Source organism: Oratosquilla oratoria, chromosome 14 (assembly GCF_046742065.1).
Source record: "Oratosquilla oratoria isolate Oo_2021 chromosome 14, ASM4674206v1, whole genome shotgun sequence".
Lineage (NCBI taxonomy): Eukaryota > Metazoa > Arthropoda > Malacostraca > Stomatopoda > Squillidae > Oratosquilla > Oratosquilla oratoria.
The window spans coordinates 18,734,171-18,747,914 of record NC_134790.1 but is presented as its reverse complement, the minus strand read 5'-3'; the positions used below and the strand labels follow the sequence as shown (position 1 = coordinate 18,747,914).

At 51.4% G+C, this 13,744-nt stretch overlaps 1 long non-coding RNA gene across 1 annotated transcript; it reads right to left on the bottom strand.

The window, feature by feature from the left end:
• Positions 1 to 1,968: 1,968 nt before the first annotated feature.
• On the bottom strand, positions 1,969 to 13,471 carry LOC143032768 (uncharacterized). The gene is made up of 5 exons (XR_012967129.1): positions 13,321 to 13,471; positions 12,861 to 12,987; positions 10,815 to 10,941; positions 8,903 to 8,979; positions 1,969 to 1,987 (listed from the first exon to the last, which is right to left on the bottom strand). It is a non-coding gene; the product is annotated as an uncharacterized LOC143032768 (long non-coding RNA).
• Positions 13,472 to 13,744: the final 273 nt, after the last annotated feature.

The following is a 13,744-nucleotide window of genomic DNA, read 5'->3' as shown; positions in this document are numbered from 1 at the left end:
TGCAGGAAGCTGCCAGCCAGCCAGCAAATCCACAAGGAGTTACAGAGGCAGTTAGTTAACCCAGGGAGATGCGCTCACCCATCCACCTCAATTTTAGCAAGCATAATGGATACCATCCATCCAAAAGGAAGGCAGGCAGGCATTGGAACCAACAACTTAAGAAGACATCAGCACCGGGACCAGATGGGGTTCACCCCAAAATGCTCAAAGAATGTGCCAATACTCTCTCTTTACAATGTCAGGGCTCTTTCCCCATATTTTCACACGTAAGACTCGGATGGCAATAAACAACTAAAAACACCCCATTTAGAGCTGACAGAGAAGAAAGGAAGGAAGAAGCCATAGTGGTGGTTCAATGGTCAACCTCAGGCAGGCAGGCAGGCAGGCAGGCAGGCACAATCTAGCCACCCACACCAAGACACTTATCCCACTCAAATGGGGTGATAAAACTCCTACTAGCCTTACATATCACCAACATAAATCTAATCATTGTCAACTCCTACCGTCCGTCCACCTCAGTGCAATCTCCAAAGCTTCATCAAAGCTTTGGAAAAGCTGAACCAAGTGCTGGCAGGAGACCGACCACCCCACATGCCATAACAGATGATGATGACGACGACGACGACGACGACGACATCATCAACTTCCCCAACTTTATATGCTGGCCTGCTCATATCGGCACAACCAGTCAGTGGGGGGACTCTCCAAGACCAAGCCAAACTCCTTCTAGAGACTGCTGACTGACAAACTGTTCCTTAACCAGCATATAATGGAGCAGATTAGAAGGAACAACATAATGGACCTCCTTTTTACCAATAATCAAGAATCGGTCAGCAATTGCAGGTCACACAAAACAATCTTCTCTGACCACAATACAATTCACATCAACACTACTTACATCAAAAGCAAGACACCGCGGGAATCCCCGACTCCTCCGGACATGACTGACACCCTTCGCCAGCCAGCTTCTTCAACTTCTTCAATCAAAAGGTACACTGGCAACAGTTACAACAGGATCTCGGCAAGATTGACTGACTGACCGACTGGAAGCTGGCACTGCAGGATACAGACTCCAACACCACTCTCAACACACTATTGAGGATTTTGCTGCAGGTGTGTAGTACTGCCTATGTGCCACAAAAAAGCATCAAAAGGATTCGCAGGTCATCCATCCATCCATCCTGCGCAACAGGAAAATCCTCATGCCAAGGCGTGCCAACCTCAGCCTAAAACTCGTTAAAAGTAGCAATGAGACCCAAAGGCTCTCAATCTCCTCAAAAATAGAGGACATGGAGCACAAAATCAAACACTCACACAAGGAGCAGAGAAGAACGGAGGAATATACAAAACTTAGGCCATAACCTCATTCTTCTACAGCTACTGTCAGAAATTCATCAAAACCAAGTCACAGATTGGGCCCCTAGTGACTCAACAAGGAACCATAACAGCAGATGTCCCACAAGAAACCTGCCTGCCTGCCTGCCAGCCAGCATAACTTAGGGCATTACCTCATTCAGAGAAGAACGGAGGAGTATAGAAAACTTAGGCCATAACCTCATTCTTCTACAGCTACTGTCAGAAATTCATCAAAACCAAGTCACAGATTGGGCCCCTAGTGACTCAACAAGGAACCATAACAGCAGATGTCCCACAAGAAACCTGCCTGCCTGCCAGCCAGCCAGCCAGCCAGCCAGATGCTGGCACACCAATACAACAGCGTCTTCAGCATACCAAAGACACACATGGAAATCCTCCATCCATACCACAACCTTTTTCTTCAGCCAGGTGACCACCAACCTCAACCAGCTTACCAACATCCAAGTGACAGTAGGGGACATCAAAGAGAATCAAGCAGTTCAGGATTAACTCAGCCGCTGGACTGGACCAGACAGAAGACGGCGTTCCAGCAATCCTACTCCTAAAATGCTGCTGCTGCGGCAGCGGCGAGGTCTTGGCAGTCCCAATCCCTATGTTATGGCTAGCCTCCCTAGACAAACGAGAGATCCCGGCACTACTAAATCAAGCCATCATAAGCCCAATATTATACAAAGGAGGAGGAGGAGGAGGAGATCGGACCTTGCCAAACAACTATCGACCTGTCACCCTCACGTCCCACCCACATTGTCAAGGTAATTGAGAAATGCATAGGGGACAAGCTGTTCACACACCTTCAAGTGAATAAACTCGTTAAAGAAAATCAACATGGTTTCAGGAAAGGTCGGTCATGCCTCTCAAACCTACTGGCACACTACCACTGGCTACTACGGAACCTGTCGGAGGGGAGAAATGTTGACAAAAGTATTCATAGACTTTGCCAAAGCCTTCGACAAGGTGGGCCACGGTGTCATCCTCCTCCTCCTCCACAAGGCAAGGGCTCTAGGAATCTCAGGGAAGCTAGGAGTCTGGCTTCACAACTTTCTGACAGACTGTACACATACAGTCGCAGTTGATGGTGTCAAGTCCATTGAATCCAAGGTAACAAGCAAAGTACCACAAGGCACCTACGTGGAAAGGCACCTACTGTACGTGGAAAGGCACCTACGTGGACACGCCCCTACGTGGACAGGCATCTATGTGGGTTGGACACGCACCCGAGTGGGTTGGACACGCACCCCACTGGGTTGGACACGCACCCCACTGGGTTGGACACGCACCCCACTGGGTTGGACACGCACCCGAGTGGGTTGGGCACGCACCCGAGTGGGTTGGGCACGCACCCGAGTGGGTTCGGCACGCACCCCAGATGGAAGCCCACGCACCCGAGTGGGTTGGGCACGCACCCGAGTGGGTTGGGCACGCACCCGAGTGGGTTGGGCACGCACCCGAGTGGGTTGGGCACGCACCCGAGTGGGTTGGGCACGCACCCGAGTGGGTTGGGCACGCACCCGAGTGGGTTGGGCACGCACCCGAGTGGGTTGGACACGCACCCGAGTGGGTTGGACACGCACCCGAGTGGGTTGGACACGCACCCGAGTGGGTTGGACACGCACCCGAGTGGGTTGGACACGCACCCGAGTGGGTTGGACACGCACCCCAGTGGGTTGGACACGCACCCGAGTGGGTTGGACACGCACCCGAGTGGGTTGGACACGCACCCGTGTGGGTTGGACACGCACCCGTGTGGGTTGGACACGCACCCGTGTGGGTTGGACACGCACCCGTGTGGGTTGGACACGCACCCGAGTGGGTTGGACACGCACCCGAGTGGGTTGGACACGCACCCGAGTGGGTTGGACACGCACCCGAGTGGGTTGGACACGCACCCGAGTGGGTTGGACACGCACCCGCGTGGGTTGGACACGCACCCGAGTGGGTTGGACACGCACCCGTGTGGGTTGGACACGCACCCGTGTGGGTTGGACACGCACCCGCGTGGGTTGGACACGCACCCGCGTGGGTTGGACACGCACCCGCGTGGGTTGGACACGCACCCGCGTGGGTTGGACACGCACCCGCGTGGGTTGGACACGCACCCGCGTGGGTTGGACACGCACCCGCGTGGGTTGGACACGCACCCCAGTGGGTTGGACACGCACCCGCGTGGGTTGGACACGCACCCGCGTGGGTTGGACACGCACCCGAGTGGGTTGGACACGCACCCGAGTGGGTTGGACACGCACCCGAGTGGGTTGGACACGCACCCGAGTGGGTTGGACACGCACCCGAGTGGGTTGGACACGCACCCCACTGGGTTGGACACGCACCCCACTGGGTTGGACACGCACCCCACTGGGTTGGACACGCACCCCACTGGGTTGGACACGCACCCCACTGGGTTGGACACGCACCCCACTGGGTTGGACACGCACCCCACTGGGTTGGACACGCACCCCACTGGGTTGGACACGCACCCCATTTGGTTGGACACGCACCCCACTGGGTTGGACACGCACCCCACTGGGTTGGACACGCACCCCACTGGGTTGGACACGCACCCCACTGGGTTGGACACGCACCACACGCACCCCACTGGGTTGGACACGCACCCCACTGGGTTGGACACGCACCCCACTGGGTTGGACACGCACCCCACTGGGTTGGACACGCACAGTGGGTTGGACACGCACCACAGTGGGTTGGACACGCACCACAGTGGGTTGGACACGCTCCCCACTGGGCTGGACACGCACCCCACTGGTCTGGACACGCACCCCACTGGGTTGGACACGCACCCCACTGGGTTGGACACGCACCCCACTGGGTTGGACACGCACCCCACTGGGTTGGACACGCACCCCACTGGTTTGGACACGCACCCCACTGGGTTGGACACGCACCCCACTGGGTTGGACACGCACCCCACTGGGTTGGACACGCACCCCACTGGGATGGACACGCACCCCACTGGGTTGGACACGCACCCCACTGGGTTGGACACGCACCCCACTGGGTTGGACACGCACCCCACTGGGTTGGACACGCACCCCACTGGGTTGGACACGCACCCCACTGGGTTGGACACGCACCCCACTGGGTTGGACACGCACCCCAATGGTGTGGACACGCACCCCCCTGGTTGTGACACGCACCCCACTGGGTTGGACACGCACCCCACTGGGTTGGACACGCACCCCACTGGGTTGGACACGCACCCCACTGGGTTGGACACGCACCCCACTGGGTTGGACACGCACCCCACTGGGTTGGACACGCACCCCACTGGGTTGGACACGCACCCCACTGGGTTGGACACGCACCCCACTGGGTTGGACACGCACCCCACTGGGTTGGACACGCACCCCACTGGGTTGGACACGCACCCCACTGGGTTGGACACGCACCCCACTGGGTTGGACACGCACCCCACTGGGTTGGACACGCACCCCACTGGGTTGGACACGCACCCCACTGGGTTGGACACGCACCCCACTGGGTTGGACACGCACCCCACTGGGTTGGACACGCACCCCACTGGGTTGGACACGCACCCCACTGGGTTGGACACGCACCCCACTGGGTTGGACACGCACCCCACTGGGTTGGACACGCACCCCACTGGCTTGGACACGCACCCCACTGGGTTGGACACGCACCCCACTGGGTTGGACACGCACCCCACTGGGTTGGACACGCACCCCACTGGGTTGGACACGCACCCCACTGGGTTGGACACGCACCCCACTGGGTTGGACACGCACCCCAGTGGAATGGACACGCACCCCAGTGGGATGGACACGCACCCCAGTGGAATGGACACGCACCCCAGTGGAATGGACACGCACCCGCGTGGATTGACACGCACCCCAGTGGGTTGGACACGCACCCCAGTGGAATGGACACGCACCCGCGTGGATTGGACACGCACCCCACTGGGTTGGACACGCACCCCACTGGGTTGGACACGCACCCCACTGGGTTGGACACGCACCCCACTGGGTTGGACACGCACCCCACTGGGTTGGACACGCACCCCACTGGGTTGGACACGCACCCCACTGGGTTGGACACGCACCCCACTGGGTTGGACACGCACCCCACTGGGTTGGACACGCACCCCACTGGGTTGGACACGCACCCCAGTGGAATGGACACGCACCCCAGTGGAATGGACACGCACCCGCGTGGATTGGACACGCACCCGCGTGGATTGGACACGCACCCGCGTGGATTGGACACGCACCCGCGTGGATTGGACACGCACCCGCGTGGATTGGACACGCACCCGCGTGGATTGGACACGCACCCGCGTGGATTGGACACGCACCCGCGTGGATTGGACACGCACCCGCGTGGATTGGACACGCACCCGCGTGGATTGGACACGCACCCGCGTGGATTGGACACGCACCCGCGTGGATTGGACACGCACCCGCGTGGATTGGACACGCACCCGCGTGGATTGGACAAGCACCCGAGTGGATTGGACACGCCCCTATGTGGACAGGCGGCTACGTGGACATGGCCTACGTGCACAGGCACCTATGTGGACAGGCACCTTCGTCGACTCGCCACTATGTGGACAGGCACCTACGCGGACAGGCACCTACGTGGACAGGCACCTACAACCCGAGTGGATTGGACACGCACCCGAGTGGATTGGACACGCCCTTATGTGGACAGGCGGCTACGTGGACACGGCCTACGTGGACAGGCATCTACGCGGACAGGCATCTACGCGGACAGGCACCTATGTGGACACGCCCCTACGTGGACAGGCACCTACGTGGATTGCACCCGCACCCGAGTGGATTGGACACATACCCAAGTGGATTGGAAATGCACCCGAGTGGATTGGAAATGCACCCGAGTGGATTGGAAATGCACCCGAGTGGATTGGACACGCACCCGAGTGGATTGGACACGCACCCGAGTGGATTGGACACGCACCCGAGTGGATTGGACAAGCACCCGAGTGGATTGGACAAGCACCCGAGTGGATTGGACAAGCACCCGAGTGGATTGGACAAGCACCCGAGTGGATTGGACAAGCACCCGAGTGGATTGGACAAGCACCCGAGTGGATTGGACAAGCACCCGAGTGGATTGGACACACAGCCTCATGGATTGGACGAGCACCCTCGTTGATTGGACATGCCCCTATGTGGACAGGCCCCTATGTGGACAGGCCCCTATGTGGACAGGCACCTACGTGGATTACACACGCACCCGAGTGGATTGCACACGCACCCAAGTGGAATGGAGACGCACCCTAGTGGTGTGGACACGCACCCGAGTGGAATGGACACGCACCCGAGTGGAATGGACACGCACCCGAGTGGAGTGGAGGTGGAGCTGCCGCCACTATACTGTTTCTTTCTTTGTGGGGGGTAACATCAGAGGGCTAAATTACCCACAAAGCAACCAGTGTAAAGTACCAGTGCTCCAAGAGTTGGCGGCAGCAGCAGAAGAGCACCATCTTTATTCAATGCCCTCGCAGAAACTCACCTTAATTAACCAAGCTATCCTACATGCGTTAATTAATATTCACAATTTCACCCTATTCACAGCTGATAGGGTCGATACAAGTCATGGAGGGGTACCATTATAGGTACCCCCGAATCCACGCGCGGCGCCACCGTCGACCATGTATTGTTTTCATGGCCATATGTTGCGGCCCACTAGGTTTTATTTGGTTCAATTTGAATGCTTCCCGCGCTTAGCGCATGCTAAAGATATTCAAATTATCTTGTTGTTTTGCAAGTGTAAGGCTAATTCTTGAAATAGAAAAAAATATTCAGCGATTTAAACGGAAATTTGGTCGTCAAACTCGGCAACATAGTTTTCAGAGTAAAAATATTAAGGTAAGGAATCTCTAAACATAATTTTAAGTTACATAAACAAGTTTATCAACCTATTTTCTCCCGGACATGAGAAGCTTAATATCGTGTATCACATCATAATTGAGCTTAAATCCCCGGAATGTAGCCATATCACCCATGAATCTGATGCGTCCAGTTCGCGTTCCATTTTGTTTACTATTACCATTGACGACCAAAATCACACAATGACAGTTTTTGCTCAAATGCATAATTTATATATAAAAAATAGCATATGGTTGCATTATTTGACCTATTTTCTTTAAAATGTGTGATTTCCATGTAGAATGATCGAAGAGAAGTTACGTTTTTATCCTCTACAAAATTATCAACCGGCAACCGTCATTGTTTGGGTTTCGTCGGTGTTGGTTGCCGGCTGATCATTTTTCAGAGGATAAAAACGTAACTTCTCTGATCATTTTACGTGGAAATTATCCATTTTAAAGAAAATAGGTCAAATAATGCAACCATGTGCTATTTTTTATATATAAATTATGCATTTGAGCAAAAACCGTCATTGTGTGGTTTTGGTCGGCGTCGGTCGACTTCGGTCGGCGTTTAGCGACAGCTTCATGGTTGCCATGAAAAGGCAAATATGGTATGATGGAGATGTCTCACATTGTTTTTGACATGCTCATGTGATTTGTTGATCCATAAAACCCAAGTATTCCGAATTTTAATAAAATTGGACCAGTGGTTTAGAGTTAATGTGTATTTCTTTACCGAAATCCTTACAAATTACCACCCTTAATTCTAACACTTTGTTATGGTAAAGTCGAGCCAAAAATGCGGGCTAAGAAAATAATTCAAAAAATCGTATCTCCCTTATTTTTCAAGCTATTTCAAAAATTTAAAAAGCATTTTGTTTCTAATAAAGTTGTCTTTCATATACAACAATAATATAAAGGTTATTTTTTTTTTTTTTTTTTTTTTTTGTGGGGGTACCTAACCATTATTTTACTTAAGGGAGGACTTGGCAGCAAACACCCAGCTTCTTACTGCCTTCTCAAATAACAGAGTTGCTGCTGCTGCTGCTAGCTGTACATGTAAACAAGCTCCTCCTCCACCTAGCAAATTCCTTCTTTCACTTGTATGCTAACAACAAACTAAAGAGTACACCAACCATAGGACCACTTCAAAATCCAGCTGGGGAACTCCACAGCGACCCAATCAAAATGGCTCACTTGCTCAAACAGCAATACCAGAGGGTCTTTAGCAAACCCAAACATCATATCAAGGTAATCTATCCACACACCTCCTTCAACCAACCCCAGGAGATGCCACACCAATCATCTTCAGTACAGATCTCTCACTGGACATCATTACCATCTTCCACCCAACCTAAGCAAACCTTCAACAAGGCTTAGAACACATCAAGCCCATTGGCAAAGCCCCAGGACCCGACAACATCCCATTCCAGTTCCTTACTCACAGTGCCCCCCCCCCACCACCAGCTGAAAAACCTAATTCTTCTGAAAATATGCCAGACAAAACTTATCTGCGACTGGTCATGCACTTTCATAATTTAAAGAAAAAAAAAATCACTTTCAAGAAATAAGGCAAATAAAAAAAAAAAAACCACATAATGCCTCTTTGGTACTCATTCACACTAGAGCATTAGCCCAAAACAATACAAATCTACTTACAGTGACAGTCCAATGAAATGATGCGATGCATAGGTCTCAACGGTGGGTGAATGGATCAATTGGTGGTGATGATCAACCTGTAATTCAATACACGAGTAAACATGGGAAGTGGTAATTTTGTTCACATGATAGTTCGTGTCCATATGTGTAATTATGTCGAAGAAAAAATAGTTCCACTCACGTCTAGAAGCCAGTAGTCTCTCCACAATAGGGGAGGAAGGGGAGGATGGGAAGGAGGAGGGGGAGGTGGGGAGGAGGAGACAAGCCATATCGTCCCCAGGTCAAATCATCTCCGCATACTCGTAAGGACACGTATTTTCACACCTCGAGTCTCCTGCATGAAGTAGACAGACAAGCTGACTGACTGCCCACGTTCAATCATCAACACTCGCATAAAAGAGGAGGGGGAGGAGACGGGGGAGGAGACGGGGGAGGACAGGGAGAGGAGACGGGGGAGGAGAAGGAGGAGACAAGCCATATCGTCCCCAGGTCAAATCATCTCCGCACACTCGTAAGGACACATTTTCACACCTCGAGTCTCCCACGTGAAGCAGACAGAGACAAGCTGATTGACTGACTGCCCATGTTCAATCATCACAACACTCGCATATAAGAGGAGGGGGAGGAGACGGGGGCAGAGACAGTGGCGGAGACAGTGGCGGAGACGGGGGAGGAGGGGAAGGAGAAGGGGGAGGAGGGGAAGGAGAAAGGGGAGGAGGGGGAGGAGGCAAACAAGCCATATCGTCCCCAGGTCAAATCATCTCCGCACACTCGTAAGGACACGTATTTTCACACCTCGAGTCTCCCGCATGAAGCAGACAAGCTGACTGACTGACTGCCCATGTTCAATCATCACAACACTCGCAAATAAGAGGAGGGGGAGGACACGGGGAGGAGGAGACGGGGAGGAGGAGGGGGAGGAGGAGAGGGAGGAGACAAGCCATATCAGCACCAGGTCAAATCATCTCCGCACACTCGTAAGGACTCGTATTTTCACACCTAGAGTCTCCCACGTGAAGCAGACAAGCTGACTGACTGACTGACTGACTGCCCATGTTCAATCATCACAACACTCGCATATAAGAGGAGGGGGAGGAGACAGGGGAGGAGACGGGGGAGGGGAAGGAGGAGGGGAAGGAGGAGGGGGAGGAGAAGGGGGAGGAGAAGGGGAGGGGGAGGAGAAGGGGAGGGGGAGGAGGAGGGGAAGGAGGAGGGGAAGGAGGAGGAGGAAGAGGAGACAAACAAGTTACAAGCCATATCGTCCCCAGGTCAAATCATCTACGCACACTTGTAAGGACACGTACTTTCACACCTAGAGTCTCCCGCATGAAGCAGAGACAAGCCGACTGACTGACCGACTGCCCATGTTCAATCATCACAACACTCGCATATAAGAGGATGGGGAGGAGTGGGGGGAGGAGAGGAAGAGAGGAAGAGGGGAGGAGGAGGAGGAGTAGGAGGAGGAGAAGGGGAAGAGGGGGATGAGACAAACAAGCCATATCGTCTCCAGGTCAAATCATCTCCGCACACTCGTAAGGACATGTATTTTCACACCTCGAGTCTCCCGCATGAAGCAGACAGAGACAAGCTGACTGATTGACTGACTGCCCATGTTCAATCATCACAACACTCGCATATAAGTGACGGATATCATGGCCATATGGCCAAGTGTTTTCTTTAGGAAAATGTATGAAAATGTAAACTATTATCTATGGTTTGTTTGTTTTGTTGTTCATTTCATTTACTAATGAAATTAACAACAAAACAGACATACCATAAATAAAAGTTTCATCCTTAGGTTAGGCTAGGTTTCATGACCCAATTAAATTGACTAACATGAAAAATGGGACTGCACTGACTACAAGTGTAAGCGATAACATTTAAGATTTTTTTAAACTATCTACCAACCTACCTAATAATAAATTCCTGCCGCCTTCGTTTCTTCACTCTGTGCCGTTAAAACCCTTGTTACTGTAAGGATCAGGGTGTTGTTCTCCTCTTCCGACATGATGACACGCTTGGGGCCGCTGCACAACAACCTGAAAGAAGGGATAATCACAGAAAGGTTGCTACTAAACCACCAAATCTAACGAGAAAAGTATCCCACAACCTGTTTGGTTTGAGACCAACAAATTTATTCATCTGCTATGAACCACTATAATATTTATCAGGGTTATATTATTAACTTTTCCACAAAATTTATTTTCCTTACTTCAAGTTTGTAAGTTAATATCTTCATAAACAAACTTAAAATGCTTCTTGTTCATAACTATGTGCTAAGTAGGCTTGACTATTGCAACTCGCACCAAATGCCTTCACTCAACTCACTCGCTACTGACGACAACCCCATGCTTACCCCCAAAATCTACTTACATTGGCGAGATGTTTGTCAAATTCTCGTACAGGTGGACACCAATCACGGGGCAATGGTGCACAATCTAATTAATTAGAAGAATAAATAGAGGCAAGTGGGGATAAGCCATGCGTCTCTCCGTTACGTGTATACATGCTACCTTACAATGAATAAGTGGCATAGCTAAGGGGGGGGGGGCGGTAGGGGCGGTCCGCCCCGGGCGGCATTCTTGGTCCTTGTACAATTGATATAGAATTACGTTAATCAGTCTCTCATAGATGTCAGTTTTTTCTACATTATTAAACATAATAAAGAGTGACAGTTTGCAAGCGTGTTAACATTGATCCAACTTAATGTCTACTATGAGTACCTTGAGGTCGAGCAATCTTGCATTATATTGTCTATAGAAAGACAACTTCCAAATGAAATAGATTTTGACAATTATTGATAATTTTGCTAACAGAAAAGCAAGAAAAGTTTGTTTGTAGAAAGGTGATAATTTTTAAGTGACTGCCCATGTTCAATCATCACAACACTCGCAAATAAGAGGAGGGGGAGGAGACGGGGGGGAGGAGATGGGGGGGGAGGAGACGGGGGAGGAGACGGAGGGGGAGGAGGAGACGGAGGGGGAGGAGGAGACGGAGGGGGAGGAGGAGACGGAGGGGGAGGAGGAGACGGAGGGGGAGGAGGAGACGGAGGGGGAGGAGGAGACGGAGGGGGAGGAGGAGACGGAGGGGGAGGAGGAGACGGAGGGGGAGGAGGAGACGGAGGGGGAGGAGACGGAGGGGGAGGAGGATGGGGAGGAGGAGGAGACGGAGGAGGATGGGGAGGAGGAGGAGACGGAGGAGGATGGGGGGGAGACGGAGGAGGATGGGGGGAGACGGAGGAGGAGGGGGAGGAGGAGGGGGAGGAGGAGGAGACAAACAAGCCACATCATCACCAGGTCAAATCATCTCCGCACACTCGTAAGGACTCGTATTTTCACACCTAGAGTCTCCCACGTGAAGCAGACAAGCTGACTGACTGACTGCCCATGTTCAATCATCACAACACTCGCATATAAGAGGATGGGGAGGAGAGGGGGAGGAGGGGAAGGAGGAGAGGAAGAAGGGAGGAGGAAGAGGAGGAAGAGGAGGAAGAGGAGGAGGAGGTGGAGGGGGAGGAGGAGGGGGAGGATACAAACAAGCCATATCGTCTCCAGGTCAAATCATCTCCGCACACTCGTAAGGACACGTATTTTCACACCTTGAGTCTCCCGCATGAAGCAGACAGAGACAAGCTGACTGATTGACTGACTGCCCATGTTCAATCATCACAACACTCGCATATAAGTGACGGATATCATGGCCATATGGCCAAGTGTTTTCTTTAGGAAAATGTATGAAAATGTAAACTATTATCTATGGTTTGTTTGTTTTGTTGTTCATTTCATTTACTAATGAAATTAACAACAAAACAGACATACCATAAATAAAAGTTTCATCCTTAGGTTAGGCTAGGTTTCATGACCCAATAAAATTGACTAACATGAAAAATAGGACTGCACTGACTACAAGTGTAAGCGATAACATTTAACAGATTTTTTTAAACTATCTACCAACCTACCTAATAATAAATTCCTGCCGCCTTCGTTTCTTCACTCTGATGTGCCGTTGAAACCCTCGTTACTGTAAGGATCAGGGTGTTGTTCTCTTCCGACATGATGACACGCTTGGGGCCGCTGCACAACAACCTGAAAGAAGGGATAATCACAGAAAGGTTGCTACTAAACCACCAAATCTAACGAGAAAAGTATCCCACAACCTGTTTGGTTTGAGACCTCAACAAATTTACTCATCTGCTATGTACCACTATAATAATTATCAGGGTTATATCATTAACTTTTCCACAAAATTTATTTTCCTTACTTCAAGTTTGTAAGGTAATATCTTCATAAACAAACTTAAAATGCTTCTTGTTCATAACTACGTGCTAAGGCTTGACTATTGCAACTCGCACCAAATGCCTTCACTCAACTCACTCGCTACTGACGACAACCCCATGCTTACCCCCAAAATCTACTTACATTGGCGAGATGTTTGTCAAATTCTCGTACAGGTGGACGCCAATCACGGGGCAATGGTGCACAATCTAATTAATTAGAAGAATAAATAGAGGCAAGTGGGGATAAGCCATGCGTCTCTCCGTTACGTGTATACATGCTACCTTACAATGAATAAGTGGCGTAGCTAAGGGGGGGGAGGCCCCCCCCTTAGCTACGCCCTCGGAGCGGCATTCTTGGTCCTTATACGATTGATATAAAATTACGTTAATCAGTCTCTCATAGATGTCAGTTTTTTTCTACATTATAAAGCATAATAAAGAGTGACAGTTTGCAAGCGTGTTAACATTGATCCAACTTAATGTCTATGAGTAACTTGAGGCTGAGCAATCTTGCCATATTGATAATTGTCTATAGAAAGACCACTTACAGATGAAATAGATTTTGA